The following is a 16,880-nucleotide window of genomic DNA, read 5'->3' on the forward strand; positions in this document are numbered from 1 at the left end:
TGAAATTGATATGACTCAAGTCTTTTTTAACCAATGCCTCAAATGTGTCTAAAATCTTATGGGATGATGGCAGCATGAATGTGCTTTTACTCCTAAATTCCAAGTACTCAGTTTCTTCAGTTTCATTTTTAGTAGGGATCCTATTCTCAGAGAAATGTCGTATTCTTAGTGATCTCATGAACTTAAACAGAGCAATCTCCATTTAAAAAAGATTTGTATTGTAGGTAGGTACAAATGAAGTCACTTTATTCAAGATCTAAAGTTGCTTCTGGGTTAAACTATGGGAAGAAATGTTGATGACTAAGTTTTCTGACTCCTCAAGTTTTCCGTCCTCTTTCCTTTTCCTCTGTGTGTTTTTTGTCCTAATCCTGATGTTTTTGATGTTGCTAAATCCGGACGTTGTCCCGTATCCTGGCCCTTGGATAAAAAAGATGGTGTGTCTATTGATGGTCACGCTCTACGTGATCTATAACTACGCCACTGCCTATGATGTACCTAGTCCCTTCAAGACTGAACATAGTAACTCCATCTTAGTTGTAATTCCTAAATTCCACTTGATTCCGATCAAGGTAACACTGCATGCTGTTGCCAGACTGGTCTTAAGCACCAGGAAATGTGAACCTATTATTTCCCTCAACTTATACTCACTGAACTGGCTTACTATTGAAGCAAGATCTAGCTTCAAAGTTGCCTGAATTACTCATAGTGCTGTGCACAAGGAGACTTACCTATATTTGCCAGAAATACAATTCTCTAGAGTGCAAAGACTACTAAGGAGCATGGATACCCTCTTTCATGAAATTGCGAACATGAACAAAACTAAAATTGTGAAATAAACCTTCTCAGCGTATGCACCCAGGCTGTAAAACTCCATAAACCCGGAAATATAATTACTTTCTTTTAGCAGTTCAAAAGAAAGCTAAAATATCTTATGTTTGAACACCACCTAAGACTGTAAAGAATAATATCCTGCCCTTGTGGATATGCTCACTGTCATTACGGATCCCACCTGCACACTAGGCTCTGACGCCCCAATCCCTCCTGGCTCCCCTCCCTAGCAGTAGCAGCCGGTGTTGTGTAGGAGTGAAGCGAGGCACGGGTACACAGGACAACATTTTTTTTTAACGTTGTTGCCACTGGCCACGTCGAGTTGTTCTCCTCTCCTCGCAGGCACAGGCTCCAAGCCACCCCTATGGGCAATCCTTATGCTGTTCTCATGCATGAGAGCAGCATCAGGATTGGCCTGAGCACTCTAAATTTGCACTCCAAGGGTGACTGGGAGCTGGTTGCTGCTCTCTCCAAACCAGCAACAAAGCTGGGTTGAAGGGAGCTTCAGGGCGCTTGACGGTTTATCCCACCTGAGACGGCCGGACAAACCGTCATGTGCACTGACAACAGTGCAGTACCACTCCACCTGTGCATGTCACCCCCTTGGGCCTGCCCTCAACACTCGGCAGGAACGGAAAAATAAAATGTTCATAAAACATGTTTGAGGAGGGGTGACGTTCCTCTGCCACTGCTCCCTAGCCTCATTCATCATAGAATGCTGGACAATCGTGGGATCACAGCGTCCAGTCCGAATGTTAACCACAAACCCCAAAACTGGTCCCAGGATGCTTCTTTCCAGTCCAGGGAGGACCTGGTTTGGCAGTTCGGTCTGGACTGTTCCCATGAGGCACAGGGTCAGGACTGATTTGGATATGGCTGGGTCCAAACTCGGGTGGCGTAGTGGGCAAAAGAACAATGGATTTAACCGAGATCTCTTGCCTGGGGGAGAATGTTTGAATCATTCAGAATTCCGTCCATCATTTGTTGCTGTTCACCACAAACCCCAGGTATTTGAGTCTCATGGAGAAGTGTGGCTCAATGGTTAGAACGGCAGACCCTGATGCAGAAGTCTAGCCCGGGACCAAGGTTCAATTCCACGCCTCGGCGGGTCTTGGGCTCAAAATTCCACGGACCTGATAATTCTCGCCTCGGGGCCTATTCCAGTCATGGAGTCCCACTCTGCAACTCTGGGCAATAGCTTGCTTAATCTCCACAACGGCCCCCACAATGCTAAGGATGCCTGGCCTCCACCTTGGGGGTACCCAGGAGTGGACACCTCACAGGGAAAGCCAGGATGGGTTCCACAGCGGTATTCGTACAAGCGCCTTGAGACCCTTGCGGGTAAGTAGTGCGCTATACAAGTATCAATTTACAATTTATGTATAGCTTTCTTCTCACTTTAGTTTTTCACATAGAACCAGTGCAGGAAATGAGGGTGATCCTGCTGGTTCCTGGTTCGGCATCTATTTCTGAGCCAGATCTCAGATACGCTGGATCCAGTGAAATATACTGAATTTGTCCTGGTGTAATTATCCGACACCAGGACACAATTCAGCACCACCCACAATTTTTATTCAGAGCAACAACGTGCAGGCAGTGAGGCGGGCTTTCCTATTTTCACTTCTAGCCAGATCTAAAATAAAGATCTGATTCAAAGCCTTTCTTTTGTTCAAGTATCATCCTGGCTTTGAGCCACCCGGAGCCTAACTCCTAGAAGCAAATGAAATGTAAGGAAACACAGGCCCACAGTTTATCACTTCACAGGTTCTTCAGAGAAATTATGATTTCGAAGCACGTTTCTTTTTTTCGCTCCAGCCCCTTTGTGTAAGAGATGTGCATACATTGGGAGAATCTGTAGGAGGTAGTGTGGCACTCTGTGGGGTAGTCCTAAATTTAGTATGCTCCTAAACACTTAGGTGCTGACCGGTTTGCTCCCTCTGACCGTTGGGGAGTTATCAAATGTACAAATTGGATGCTGTCTGGTTTGACAGGTTGCCCAGTCGCACTCTTCTGGGGAAATCAATCCCTTGGATTTCAATTCAGTTTGATCATAAGATGTTCATAAGGTATACCAAAGGAGACCATTTGTTGCTCTAGTTTTATTCTTATCGATCAATAGTTCAATTTGTTTTCAAATAAAGCTGTTGCATCACAGCTGTGTAAATACTCATCAACATTCCGATTGACAATATATTATCCACAGGTTCATCCAAATACCCAATGCATTTCGTGCTGTCTGCACTTCGTCAGGGGAAATACATTTCTATGAGGTAAAATCAAAACAAGGAGTAATCAATGATAGGGAAGCAGGTCACAGTCTGTGAGAAATGTGAAATCGTCATGCTCTGGGGGTGACTATAATCCGTCAATGTGAGTCCAAATACAAGAAATGAATGCAAACAATAAAATAAATAGAATAAAAGTGCAACAGGTGTTGAAATGTGCAACCCGAGTGAATTCAAAAAAGAAGAATAAGATTTTCTACCGGGTAATCCTGCTGTTAAAGGGCTCGTGTCCCGAGCGTTCGTTACTTGGTGCAACGAGCATGCATTTTATCAGGTGCCGCGTGTTTAATCTGGTGCCGTGTAGATTATACGTGAGGCCAAGAAAGTGAACATCTCAATGTCAAGCTGACGTGTCACTAGTTTGTATAAGCATAAGCATGCAGTGCGTATTCAACTTAAACGGATATTCGCCATGCAGCACTCACCGGTCGGGTAGTTAGGACGCGTAGTCAGTAACCGCCGATCTAAACCATGGTCGGGTTAGTGTGTATTCGCGCATGCGCATTTGGCGCGTTATGTAAAGCTTCCTTCGTGACCCGGAGGTGGGTAGCTTTAAATGTTAAACTTAGCTAAACGTAATGAATAAGAGTATGTTTGGCGGCATGTTAGGATTAAAGTAAACAACATCTTCAAAAGTGTAATACCCAGGTAAAACAATAGTTACAATGGTGGTACAATAATGCTGTCTGTGCAATTACAATCGCGGCCATATTGGTGCAGTCAATAATGTGTCGATAATTCATTAGACAAGGCAGAGAACCAACTTAACACAGGTCAAAAAAATGTTGTGATGATAGATGCTGAAGGTAACTATTACGTGTTCTGTATAGCTGACATAGTGATCAATTATGGAGCTTGATCAAGGAAAATAAAATAATAATCATGAAAATGATGATATTCATGTCTGAGAAAATGAAGTAGAGTACATAGTCAGGGCATCAATTCAGGATTATAAAAAACAACTATATTCAAGGCGTTCATTTAGCCCCGTGGGGTTGCAAGAGTTCAGTTTTTTAATCCAAAATATCTCCCTTTGGAGCAGTCTTTTTTTGTTATCACAGCCTTGCCTCACAGGAACACACTCCAAAACCAAAAAACGTATCTGGCTGATGTTGTGGCTGTTGGAAATGTAGTGTGCAGCTACTGGAGCTTTGGTAGATCTGTTTCTTATGGTACTTTTGTGCTCTGTCATTCGAATTTTAATTTTCCTCTCTGTCTTACCCACATAGGGAAATCCACAGGGACATTTTAGTAAGTAAACCACATTTTTAGAGTCACATGTGGCGTTGGTAAACAAGTTTATAAGTTTTCCAGTGGTTGGATGATTTATGCTGTTGCCACGAATGATGTTGTTACAGTGACCACAGTTTGCACATGGGATTGTTCCTGAATATTTCTCATTTTTGTTGTGTGCATCCTTTTCTATTCAATCCTTTAGATTTTTGGGTCTTTGGTAGGCGAACAATGGTTTACTGAAAAGTCTTTGAAATCTGGTTCTTTCTCAACCATCTCCCAATTTTTTAAAATGATTTTCTTTATCTGGTAGCTTAGGTTTGAAAATTTAGATACAAACACAGGTCTGCTTTGGTTCGTTTCCTTTATATGCGTTTTAAGTAGATCTTCCCTTGGGGTGGCTTGCGTTCTAGCTTTGGCTTCTTCTAGAATGTTGTCTGGGTATTTCCTTTCTCGAAATTTTGCGATCATTAAGTCTGCATTTTTTTCATAAGTTTGATCGTTTGATGATATTCTTTTCATTCTTAGAAGCTGAGAATGTGGTAAATGTCGTTTCAGTGACATAGGATGGCAACTGTCAAAAATCAGCATATTGTTCCTGTCAGTCTTTTTGGAATAAACATCTGTGTGGAAACAGTTATCTTGTAAAGAAACTAGTACATCCAGGTATGGGATGGATCCTGTGTTAATGGAATGAGTAAATTGAATGTGATCGTCGATGTCGTTGATCTCTTTGATGAATTCTTCAATGTCAGTTGAAGGGCCTTTCCATATAAGAAAGATGTCATCAATGTATCTCCAAAACTTATGAATTTTGTGCTGCCATCTGGGATTTTCAAGGATATTCTCGAGTTCCAACCTGTGCGTGAAGAGATTTGCGTAGCTGGGAGCTGCACAATTCCCCATGGAAGTTCCGGCCAACTGTTGGAAGTGTTGTTCGTTCCAGGAAAAATAACTGTGATACAGCGTAAAATGGAGTAATTCCAACAGGAATACTTTAAGATCTTGCTAGATGTCATGATTGAGTAAGAACAACTCTATGGCTTCAATGCCTCTGTTGTGGGGGATGGAGGTGTAGAGTGAGCATACATCAATAGTGCATATTGTTACTTCCATAGTCTCGTCTAGTTCAGTTTCATTAAGTTTGGTGAGGAAATCGGTGGTGTCACGCAGGTAGGTCGACATTTTCTGAACGAGTGGTTGTAAGTGTCGGTCTAGGTATTTACCTATCGGTTCATGAATTGAGCCCCTTGTCGACACTATGGGTCTAAAGGGGGGTTTCATCAGGTCCTTATGTATCTTCGGTAACATGTGGATATTTGGACATTTTGGGTAATCTTGTGTCAAGAATCGTTTGTCTTTTTCAGTGATGGTTCCCATCTCAACGGCTTGGTTAATGATGACAGTCAAAGTTTCTTTGAATGTATTAGTGGGATCATTAGGCAGTGTCATATATAATTTTTCGTCAAACACATGGTTATTTACGCTCTCAATGTAATACTCCATGTCCATTATGACGATGGCGCCTCCTTTATCTGCTTTGCAGCATTTGATTTTTCGGTTCTCAGTGATTTGATTAATTGCTCGGATTTCATGAACAGACAAGTTCGAGCGTTTGGTGATTGGTTTTTTAAACAACTCCTTTATTTCATTGGTCGTGATTGTTTCATAGGAATCCAAGATTTTATGGCTTACTGGGGCCAAAAATGTGCTTTTGCTTTTTAATCCTAACAGTGTGTCTTCAGTTTGTGTTGAAGTTTAGGGTTCGATCACCACATTGGTGAAAAAATGTCTCAAACGGAGAGTCCTCATGAACTTGAAGAAGCTCACTTCCATTTCCAATTCGTTGGCTTTGTAAGTTGGTACTAATGATAGGCCACGCTGTAAGACGAGAAGTTGGTTCTTGGATAACCTTTCTTTCGAAATGTTAATAACTAGGTTGTTTTGCTGCGTGTCGATTGGGCTATTGAAGAGCTTGGCTCTCTTTGTGCTCTTGCTCCTCCTGTTCCTCGTGTTGGCTTTGGCCTCTCCCTAAAAAAGGCCTCTCTGATGTTGTAGGTGCAGAAGTGTTGGTGGTGTCAGCCCTGTTGTCTGTTTGTTTTCCTCGTCTATCCGTTCTCTGCGTATCTTTTTGCATGGAGTCAAAAGATGATGAACTGCCTTCATCCGAGGACGGATTTTGAAATGGTCTTTGTTGTCGTCGCTGGGAATAAACCTCAGCCCAGTTATACACTTCACCAAGCTTATAATCGATAGTATCGCGCTTGTATTTGCGAATTTTTCTGTCGTTTATTTCTCTTGTGTATTTGTCTAACTGTATATTGATATCTATTAAAGCTCGGTCTAAGTCGTCTTTTGAAAGATTACTTTCCAAGTTTGTTTGAATTCTTTTGATGTCTTTGTCAAGATCTTCTATGACTTTGGATAACTCATCCACAATAAGTAGGATCAGGTCCAATGAACATTTGTTCAGTATTTCGTACCACCGTTCTGTGAATTTTGGGTTATTCCTGCAAAGTGTTGGCTTAAGGGCAATTCGTAGCCCTCTTGGTATTCTTTGGTCCTTGTGATATCTGATTAGTGTTCCTGCGTGGAGTTTCTGATTTATAATCCTCTTGGAGGTGTACAGCAATTGTTTCAGCAGACTCTGTGATGAAAAAGTGCCCGCAGCTGTGGGGTCTGCTTCCTGTATCAGTGCATAGATCCTATTAGTCTCCTCAGTGGAAAACGCGAAAGTGTTGGCTCTGTTTTCAGTTAGGTTCGAAATGTCTTCGTACTCCATAATTACTACTTGGTTAACGGTAGGTGCCCACACTGGTTGGGTCAGATGCGTAGATAATCTGTAGGAGGTAGTGTGGCACTCTGTGGGGTAGTCCTAAATTTAGTATGCTCCTAAACACTTAGGTGTTGACCGGTTTTCTCCCTCTGACCGTTGGGGAGTTATCAAATGTACAAATTGGATGCTGTCTGGTTTGACAGGTTGCCCAGTCGCACTCTTCTGGGGAAATCAATCCCTTCGATTTCAATTCAGTTTGATCATAAGATGTTCATAAGGTATACCAAAGGAGACCATTTGTTGCTCTAGTTTTATTCTTATCGATCAATAGTTCAATTTGTTTTCAAATAAAGCTGTTGCATCACAGCTGTGTAGATACTCATCAACATTCCGATTGACAATATATTATCCACAGGTTCATCCAAATACCCAATGCATTTCGTGCTGTCTGCACTTCGTCAGGGGAAATACATTTCTATGAGGTAAAATCAAAACAAGGAGTAATCAATGATAGGGAAGCAGGTCACAGTCTGCGAGAAATGTGAAATCGTCATGCTCTGGGGGTGACTATAATCCGTCAATGTGAGTCCAAATACAAGAAATGAATGCAAAAAATAAAATAAATAGAATAAAAGTGCAACGGGTGTCGAAATGTGCAACCCGAGTGAATTCAAAAAAGAAGAATAAGAATTTCTACGGGGTAATCCTGCTGTTAAAGGGCTCGTGTCCCGAGCGTTCGTTACTTGGTGCAACGAGCATGCATTTTATCAGGTGCCGTGTGTTTAATCTGGTGCCGTGTAGATTATACGTGAGGCCAAGAAAGTGAACATCTCAATGTCAAGCTGACGTGTCACTCGTTTGTATAAGCATAAGCATGCAGTGCGTATTCAACTTAAACGGATATTCGCCATGCAGCACTCACCGGTCGGGTAGTTAGGATGCGTAGTCAGTAACCGCCGATCTAAACCATGGTCGGGTTAGTGTGTATTCGCGCATGCGCATTTGGCGCGTTATGTAAAGCTTCCTTCGTGACCCGGAGGTGGGTAGCTTTAAATGTTAAACTTAGCTAAACGTAATGAATAAGAGTATGTTTGGCGGCATGTTAGGATTAAAGTAAACAACATCTTCAAAAGTGTAATACCCAGGTAAAACAATAGTTACAATGGTGGTACAATAATGCTGTCTGTGCAATTACAATCGCGGCCATATTGGTGCAGTCAATAATGTGTTGATAATTCATTAGACAAGGCAGAGAACCAACTTAACACAGGTCAAAAAAATGTCGTGATGATAGATGCTGAAGGTAACTATTACGTGTTCTGTATAGCTGACATAGTGATCAATTATGGAGCTTGATCAAGGAAAATAAAATAATAATCATGAAAATGATGATATTCATGTCTGAGAAAATGAAGTAGAGTACATAGTCAGGGCATCAATTCAGGATTATAAAAAACAACTATATTCAAGGCGTTCATTTAGCCCCGTGGGGTTGCAAGAGTTCAGTTTTTTAATCCAAAATATCTCCCTTTGGAGCAGTCTTTTTTTGTTATCACAGCCTTGCCTCACAGGAACACACTCCAAAACCAAAAAACGTATCTGGCTGATGTTGTGGCTGTTGGAAATGTAGTGTGCAGCTACTGGAGCTTTGGTAGATCTGTTACTTATGGTACTTTTGTGCTCTGTCATTCCAATTTTAATTTTCCTCTCTGTCTTACCCACATAGGGAAGTCCACAGGGACATTTTAGTAAGTAAACCACATTTTTAGAGTCACATGTGGCGTTGGTAAACAAGTTTATAAGTTTTCCAGTGGTTGGACGATTTATGCTGTTGCCACGAATGATGTTGTTACAGTGACCACAGTTTGCACATGGGATTGTTCCTGAATATTTCTCATTTTTGTTGTGTGCATCCTTTTCTATTAAATCCTTTAGATTTTTGGGTCTTTGGTCTGTATCACAGTTATTTTTCCTGGAACGAACAACACTTCCAACAGTTGGCCAGAACTTCCATGGGGAATTGTGCAGCTCCCAGCTACGCAAATCTCTTCATGCACAGGTTGGAACTCGAGAATATCCTTGAAAATCCCAGATGGCAGCACAAAATTCATAAGTTTTGGAGATACATTGATGACATCTTTCTTATATGGAAAGGCCCTTCAACTGACATTGAAGAATTCTTCAAAGAGATCAATGACATCGACGATCACATTCAATTTACTCATTCCATTAACACAGGATCCATCCCATACCTGGATGTACTAGTTTCTTTACAAGATAACTGTTTCCACACAGATGTTTATTCCAAAAAGACTGACAGGAACAATATGCTGATTTTTGACAGTTGCCATCCTATGTCACTGAAACGACATTTACCATATTCTCAGCTTCTAAGAATGAAAAGAATATCATCAAACGATCAAACTTATGAAAAAAATCCAGACTTAATGATCGCAAAATTTCGAGAAAGGAAATACCCAGACAACATTCTAGAAGAAGCCAAAGCTAGAACGCAAGCCCCCCCAAGGGAAGATCTACTTAAAACGCATATAAAGGAAACGAACCAAAGCAGACCTGTGTTTGTATCTAAATTTTCAAACCTAAGCTACCAGATAAAGAAAATCATTAAAAAAAATTGGGAGATGGTTGAGAAAGAACCAGATTTCAAAGGACTTTTCAGTAAACCATTGTTCGCCTATCAAAGACCTAAAAATCTTAAGGATTTAATAGAAAAGGATGCACACAACAAAAATGAGAAATATTCAGGAACAATCCCATGTGCAAACTGTGGTCACTGTAACAACATCATTCGTGGCAACAGCATAAATCATCCAACCACTGGAAAACTTATAAACTTGTTTACCAACGCCACATGTGACTCTAAAAATGTGGTTTACTTACTAAAATGTCCCTGTGGACTTCCCTATGTGGGTAAGACAGAGAGGAAAATTAAAATTCGAATGACAGAGCACAAAAGTACCATAAGAAACAGATCTACCAAAGCTCCAGTAGCTGCACACTACATTTCCAACAGCCACAACATCAGCCAGATACGTTTTTTGGTTTTGGAGTGTGTTCCTGTGAGGCAAGGCTGTGATAACAAAAAAAGACTGCTCCAAAGGGAGATATTTTGGATTAAAAAACTGAACTCTTGCAACCCCACGGGGCTAAATGAACGCCTTGAATATAGTTGTTTTTTATAATCCTGACTTGATGCCCTGACTATGTACTCTACTTCATTTTCTCAGACATGAATATCATCATTTTCATGATTATTATTTTATTTTCCTTGATCAAGCTCCATAATTGATCACAATGTCAGCTATACAGAACACGTAATAGTTACCTTCAGCATCTATCATCACAACATTTTTTTGACCTGTGTTAAGTTGGTTCTCTGCCTTGTCTAATGAATTATCGACACATTATTGACTGCACCAATATGGCCGCGATTGTAATTGCACAGACAGCATTATTGTACCACCATTGTAACTATTGTTTTACCTGGGTATTACACTTTTGAAGATGTTGTTTACTTTAATCCTAACATGCCGCCAAACATACTCTTATTCATTACGTTTAGCTAAGTTTAACATTTAAAGCTATCCACCTCCGGGTCACGATGGAAGCTTTACATAACGCGACAAATGCGCATGCGCGAATACACACTAACCCGACCATGGTTTAGATCGGCGGTTACTGACTACGCGTCCTAACTACCCGACCGGTGAGTGCTGCATGGCGAATATCCGTTTAAGTTGAATACGCACTGCATGCTTATGCTTATACAAACGAGTGACACGTCAGCTTGACATTGAGATGTTCACTTTCTTGGCCTCACGTATAATCTACACGGCACCAGATTAAACACACGGCACCTGATAAAATGCATGCTCGTTGCACCAAGTAACGAACGCTCGGGGCACGAGCCCTTTAATAGCAGGATTACACCGTAGAAATTCTTATTCTTCTTTTTTGAATTCACTCGGGTTGCACATTTCGACACCCGTTGCACTTTTATTCTATTTATTTAATTTTTTGCATTCATTTATTGTATTTGGACTCACATTGACGGATTATAGTCACCCCCAGAGCATGACGATTTCACATTTCTCGCAGACTGTGACCTGCTTCCCTATCATTGATTACTCCTTGTTTTGATTTTACCTCATAGAAATGTATTTCCCCTGACGAAGTGCAGACAGCACGAAATGCATTGGGTATTTGGATGAACCTGTGGATAATATATTGTCAATCGGAATGTTGATGAGTATTTACACAGCTGTGATGCAACAGCTTTATTTGAAAACAAATTGAACTATTGATCGATAAGAATAAAACTAGAGCAACAAATGGTCTCCTTTGGTATACCTTATGAACATCTTATGATCAAACTGAATTGAAATCGAAGGGATTGATTTCCCCAGAAGAGTGCGACAGGGCAACCTGTCAAACCAGACAGCATCCAATTTGTGCATTGGGAGAATTCCAGTTGTATCTGTGAAATTACACTGAGATTTAAAGTGCACTTTCCAATTTGTTTTTGATTTAATTCTTATATTGTGCTACTCATCACAGTCACACACGTCACAATAAATTATACAAGTGTGTGAATCAATGTACGAGAAATGTTACAAAAGATAATGAGGGTTATAACGTTTAGGCGACATATTTCTTCCATAGTTCTAGACATAATACATTAAGAGTGCATGGTCGAAAGAAACACAAAGTCAAGAATTAAAACGTAACACAGTGATTGGGTTTGTCTGTACTAAGAAGACTTTATTACTGCCAAAATGCAATCTGAGAATAACAACAGATTGAATAGAAAAGTAAGAAACTAAACCCATGACCTGCAGCTCATTGATGCTGGTCCATAGCTCACTGTGTTGTATTAAGATTGCAACTTAAGAACTGGAAGCATCAAAAGCATCCCCGTGTCAAAAGCGGTAGCTTACTTATCTAGGTGCACAAAGTATAAATCTGCAATCTGTTTGTTACACAATGTGCTCTGCAGTATGCACATTAACCCTATATGCTAAATTAGGAGTCAAATTGTGACTGGACAAAAGCACAGAACTCTCCATGAACTGCATCAGTGCTTAATTTGTAAAATAAATTACGTTCTAGGACCTAAGGTATTTAATACACGCTCACTGCAGCCAACACAAAAGCCATTATTTCAGCTAAATCCTCTTATTTCTCTGCCCGTATCACAGACTCTAATAATAAATCAAAGGATATCTTCACAATAGTGAATGAGTTATCCAATGCAGAAAGAATTCTACCTAAGTCAGTTGCAACTCAAGACCTATGTGACTCCCTTAATAACTTTTTTTCTGGATAAAATTGCCAATATCAAGGCCAGTATTCCCAGCTCCTGTCCCAAGGAGGACTCCCTGGCCTTGACGCCTAACCCGCACACCCTTTATCACTTTCCAATTATAGATGTTCAGTCCTTACTGGCTCTTCTAGCTAGGGTAAAATCTGGCTCGCCCAGAGACTGTTGCCCCCCATACATTCTAAAGGACGTCTTTTCGATCTTCCCTGCTCCTATTCTGACCTTTCTGAATGAGTCCTTGTCCCAGGGTAGGGTCCCTAATGCCTTTAAGGATGCAGTTGTGGTTCCCCTCCTAAAAAAAACCTGGAGCAGACTCCCAGAATCTGACCAACTATAGGCCCATTTCTCTGCTTCCGTATCTGGCTAAGATCCTTGAAGCTCATGTAGCCACTTGTCTGTCCAATTTCATCGAGCAAACAGATTACCTGGACCCTCACCAAGCAGGGTTTCGCCCCGCCCATTCCACTGAGACTGTAATCCTAGCTGTTCTGGACACCTTGCGAGGCAATGCCGATCGGGGTATCCCCCAGGCCCTGGTCCTTTTGGACCTCTCTGCCGCGTTCGACACGGTCGATCATGACATCTTAATGGACCGTGTCGAACAGGCTGGCATATGTGGCCCAGCCCGTAGCTGGATTGCGTCATTCCTTAGCGGCCGCACTCAAGCGGTACGCTTGGCCCCCTTCACCGCCTCTAAATTATTCACGTCCTCTGGGGTCCCTCAGAGATCCTCACTCTCCCCTTTGCTATTTAATTTGTATCTTCTACCTCTGATTAAGTCTCAGAAGGCCAACAAAGCTGTCACTTTCAACTATGCTGATGACCTGCAGCTGATCTTTACGATCGATAACTCCCCTGAATCTATCCAGCAATTCCAGGGTACCATGCTCCACATCTGCCAGTGGATGGACTTAAACCACCTGAAGCTGAACCCTGGCAAGACCGATATCATTCTGAATGGGAGTAGCCAAACCTTCTGGGGCCCTCACTATTGGCCCACAGAACTCGGCTCTCCCCCCATTCCCTCCCCTTCAGTAAAAAGTTTAGGGGTGACTATCAACAATGATTTATCTTTGAAAACCCATGTAGGCACAGTGGTATCCACCTGTTTTTTTCAGCTGCGCAGGATTCGGAAGATCAGTCGCATGCTCACTCATTCAGCGTTGATTTAGGTGGTGATAGCCTTGGTTTTATCTCACCTGGACTACGCCAACTCTATCTACCTTGGCTTACCGCTCTATCTCAGCAAGTGCCTCCAGCTAGTCCAGAACCAGGCGGCTAGATTAATCCATCAACAACCAATATGGCATTCCGCCAAACCCCTGCTGAGGAAACTTAATTGGCTTCCTATCTCCCAACGCACTGTATTTAAGACGGCCTGCATTATTTTTAAATCCCTTCACGATCACAGCCCCAAATTCATTAAATGTCTCTTACTTAGGTACACCCCCTCCTGCACCCTTCGTTCTACGAGCCTGCAACTTCTGGTCACCCCTTCATTTAAACTACAACGGCAGGGTGGCTGCAGGTTTGCGACTCTGGCTCCTAAACTCTGGAACTCCCTTCCTCTTGAAATCCGATCTTGTAACAGCCTCCTGAGCTTTAGGAAATTGTTGAAAACTTGGCTGTTCTCACAGGCCCATGCATAAGCCACTCCAGGTTCAGGTACAGGCTATAGTCAGCGCCAAGAAACCAGTTGGTGAACGTGCGCTATATAAGAAATTATTAACATAACATAACATAACATAAAACAACCCAAAACTTCAGGTTTAAGGCTAAGTGTTGTTATTTTTTTTTATATATATATTAAAAAGTTAAACACACCTCTAATGGACTTTCCTTAAAAATACACACACAGTGCCACCATGTGGTGTATTCTCAAAAAAACGTGCCCGTGTTTACAAATAAGTGCTGGTGCCAAGCACCGGAAAATACCAGCACAAATTAAGCACTACATTTACTGCATTAATCCCTAGAGTTATTTTACTGTTATTATAATTCCCTGAAAATTGCTGAGTGTACAAAGATCTCAGCAGCAATAGTGCTTTAAATGGGCAGGACCACCAGGTACTCAGCCCCTGCACTGCTTTAACTTGGAAGGGATAGTACTGGCACTTCTCAGCACCTCTCCGTTGCTTTTAATTTGAAAGTACTGACACTTCTCAGCAACAAACAGTTATTCTGGGACAAGGAGTACTTGCACTTCTATATCTCTGTTTCAAGCACTGTGCATCAGGTGCTAGATATTTTAAATGCAGCCTCTTTGATACCAATCAAATGAGCTAAAACTGATTACCTGTCACATCTGTCCTTGTTACCAATTTCTTTCCCCCGCCCCCCCCCACCCCGCCCTTCTCCTGCCACACCGTGACCTCCAATTTATGAGTTCCAGCCAGGTGTCTTTTTTTTCCAATTCTAGCACTGTGTAGAACCTCAAGACAGGATGTTTACCAAAATGTTCATTTTATTTGAGTGAAATATATAGAAGTCAAATTATATTTGAACTTTTGTTCACCTTCTTTTAGTTGTAAAGCGCTCTGCCCTTAGGTCTTGTTCGCACTTTAGAAAAACAATAAATAAATACAGATATTACTGGCATCACACAGCCGCCTATTATCGACAGCTCCCTGAAATTTACCGTGCAACGCCTAGAGTTCCAAGCGAACTCATTATAGATAAATACTAATAGAATGATGATTTATTAAAACTCTCAGCTGTTCACTGCTGTATAAAATGAGTTTTATGGGTCTCGCTGGAAAAGCATCCGTAAGGATGCATCCAGCTGGAGACCAGTAGCGATCACTGTGGGAGGAATGACGGACCAGAGGGTGCACGAGCATTTTCTCTCCTGGATTCGTGTGCGCGAACGCGCACGTCGCGTCCACGTCCCGCGCCGTACACATCGCAGACAGACACTCGCTCACACACACACCCCCTCCCCCACAGTCACACACACGCACTCCAAGACACATACACACACACACACACGCACATACACAGGCCGCCCCCCCCGCGCGCGCGTACATGCTCCCCCCCCCGCCCGCCCGCCCGCCCGCAGCTCAGCAACGCACTCACCGGCTCTCCTCAGCTGCATGGCCCGGCAGCAGGACTCTTCTTCCCTCGTTAGGCACCGGGGCGCAGGGTAGGCTCCTGCCTGCTCCGGTACACGGCTCCAATCGCGGCTCTTCCATGGGAGACGGGGTAGGCTCCCGCCCTCCTACTTCCTGTTTCCTGTTGTCGCGCCGGCCTGCCTGACTTCCTGGTCGCAGGCCGGCAGAGTAACGAGGATGTTTTGCGGTATTTATTTATTTATTTAATTATGCATTTTTATATAGCGCAGACTTTACCCGAAGGCGGTATTTATTTATTTATGTATTTATGCATTTTTATATAGCGCAGACTTTACCCGAAGGCGGTATTTATTTATTTATGTATTTATGCATTTTTATATAGCGCGGACTTTACCCGAAGGCGGTATTTATTTATTTATGTATTTATGCATTTTTATATAGCGCGGACTTTACCCGAAGGCGATATTTATTTATTCATATATTTATGCATTTTTATATAGCGCGGACTTTACCCGAAGGCGGTATTTATTTATTCATGTATTTATGCATTTTTATAAAGCGCGGACTTTACCCGAAGGCGTCGGAGGCTTCACAACAGGAACAGAAATGAAACATAATGAGAAACATTACAAAAGAACAGGTTGCAAAAACATACGTTACTTACATAAGGTAATAGTGACAATTGTGAGCAAACAAAATACATGAGGTAGTCAAAAGTGCACCAGAGGAAATGAAAGTGACAAGTGTGCAGTTATAAGAGAAAACAGAGTATGATTAGAGGTATAGTCCTGCAATAAGTGCTAGACACTCAGGCTCAGGAACAGGCGTTACATGGGCAAGGTGGCACTTGTGCGAGTATCAAAGGTAGCCCGGAATACAGTACCACTGTGATCACAAAATTCTTAAGCACCCTGCAACACTGGGGATTTACAGGAATCCAAACACCAGCGTAAAGTACTCGAACAACAATAACGTCTGTCTCATAAATGTCACAAATTTTTTTTAATATTTCACTTCTGTTCTTGGATTTTCGTGAAAATACAACACATATTGCATTGCAAATGCTATAGGTGTCACATTTGTGAAAGTTAAAACTATTGGCATTGTAAATGACAAACCTATTAATTTAGCTATTACTATAGCTATGTTCACAACCAACACATAAATAAAAAAAATGTAATTCGCAATACCAATGGCTCAAACTTTCCTAATGCGAGACCTATTGCATTGCAAATGCTTGTTTTTTGCTGTGTCCTGTTAATAATTTCTTTGGTTAGAGCTGCAACAGTACATTCAAAGCGCCACAAGGTGGCAGTGCGGTCATTTGCCGCTCTGCGCTCAAGTTC

The sequence above is a fragment of the Lissotriton helveticus genome, chromosome 10 (assembly GCF_964261635.1).
Source record: "Lissotriton helveticus chromosome 10, aLisHel1.1, whole genome shotgun sequence".
NCBI classification, from domain to species: domain Eukaryota; kingdom Metazoa; phylum Chordata; class Amphibia; order Caudata; family Salamandridae; genus Lissotriton; species Lissotriton helveticus.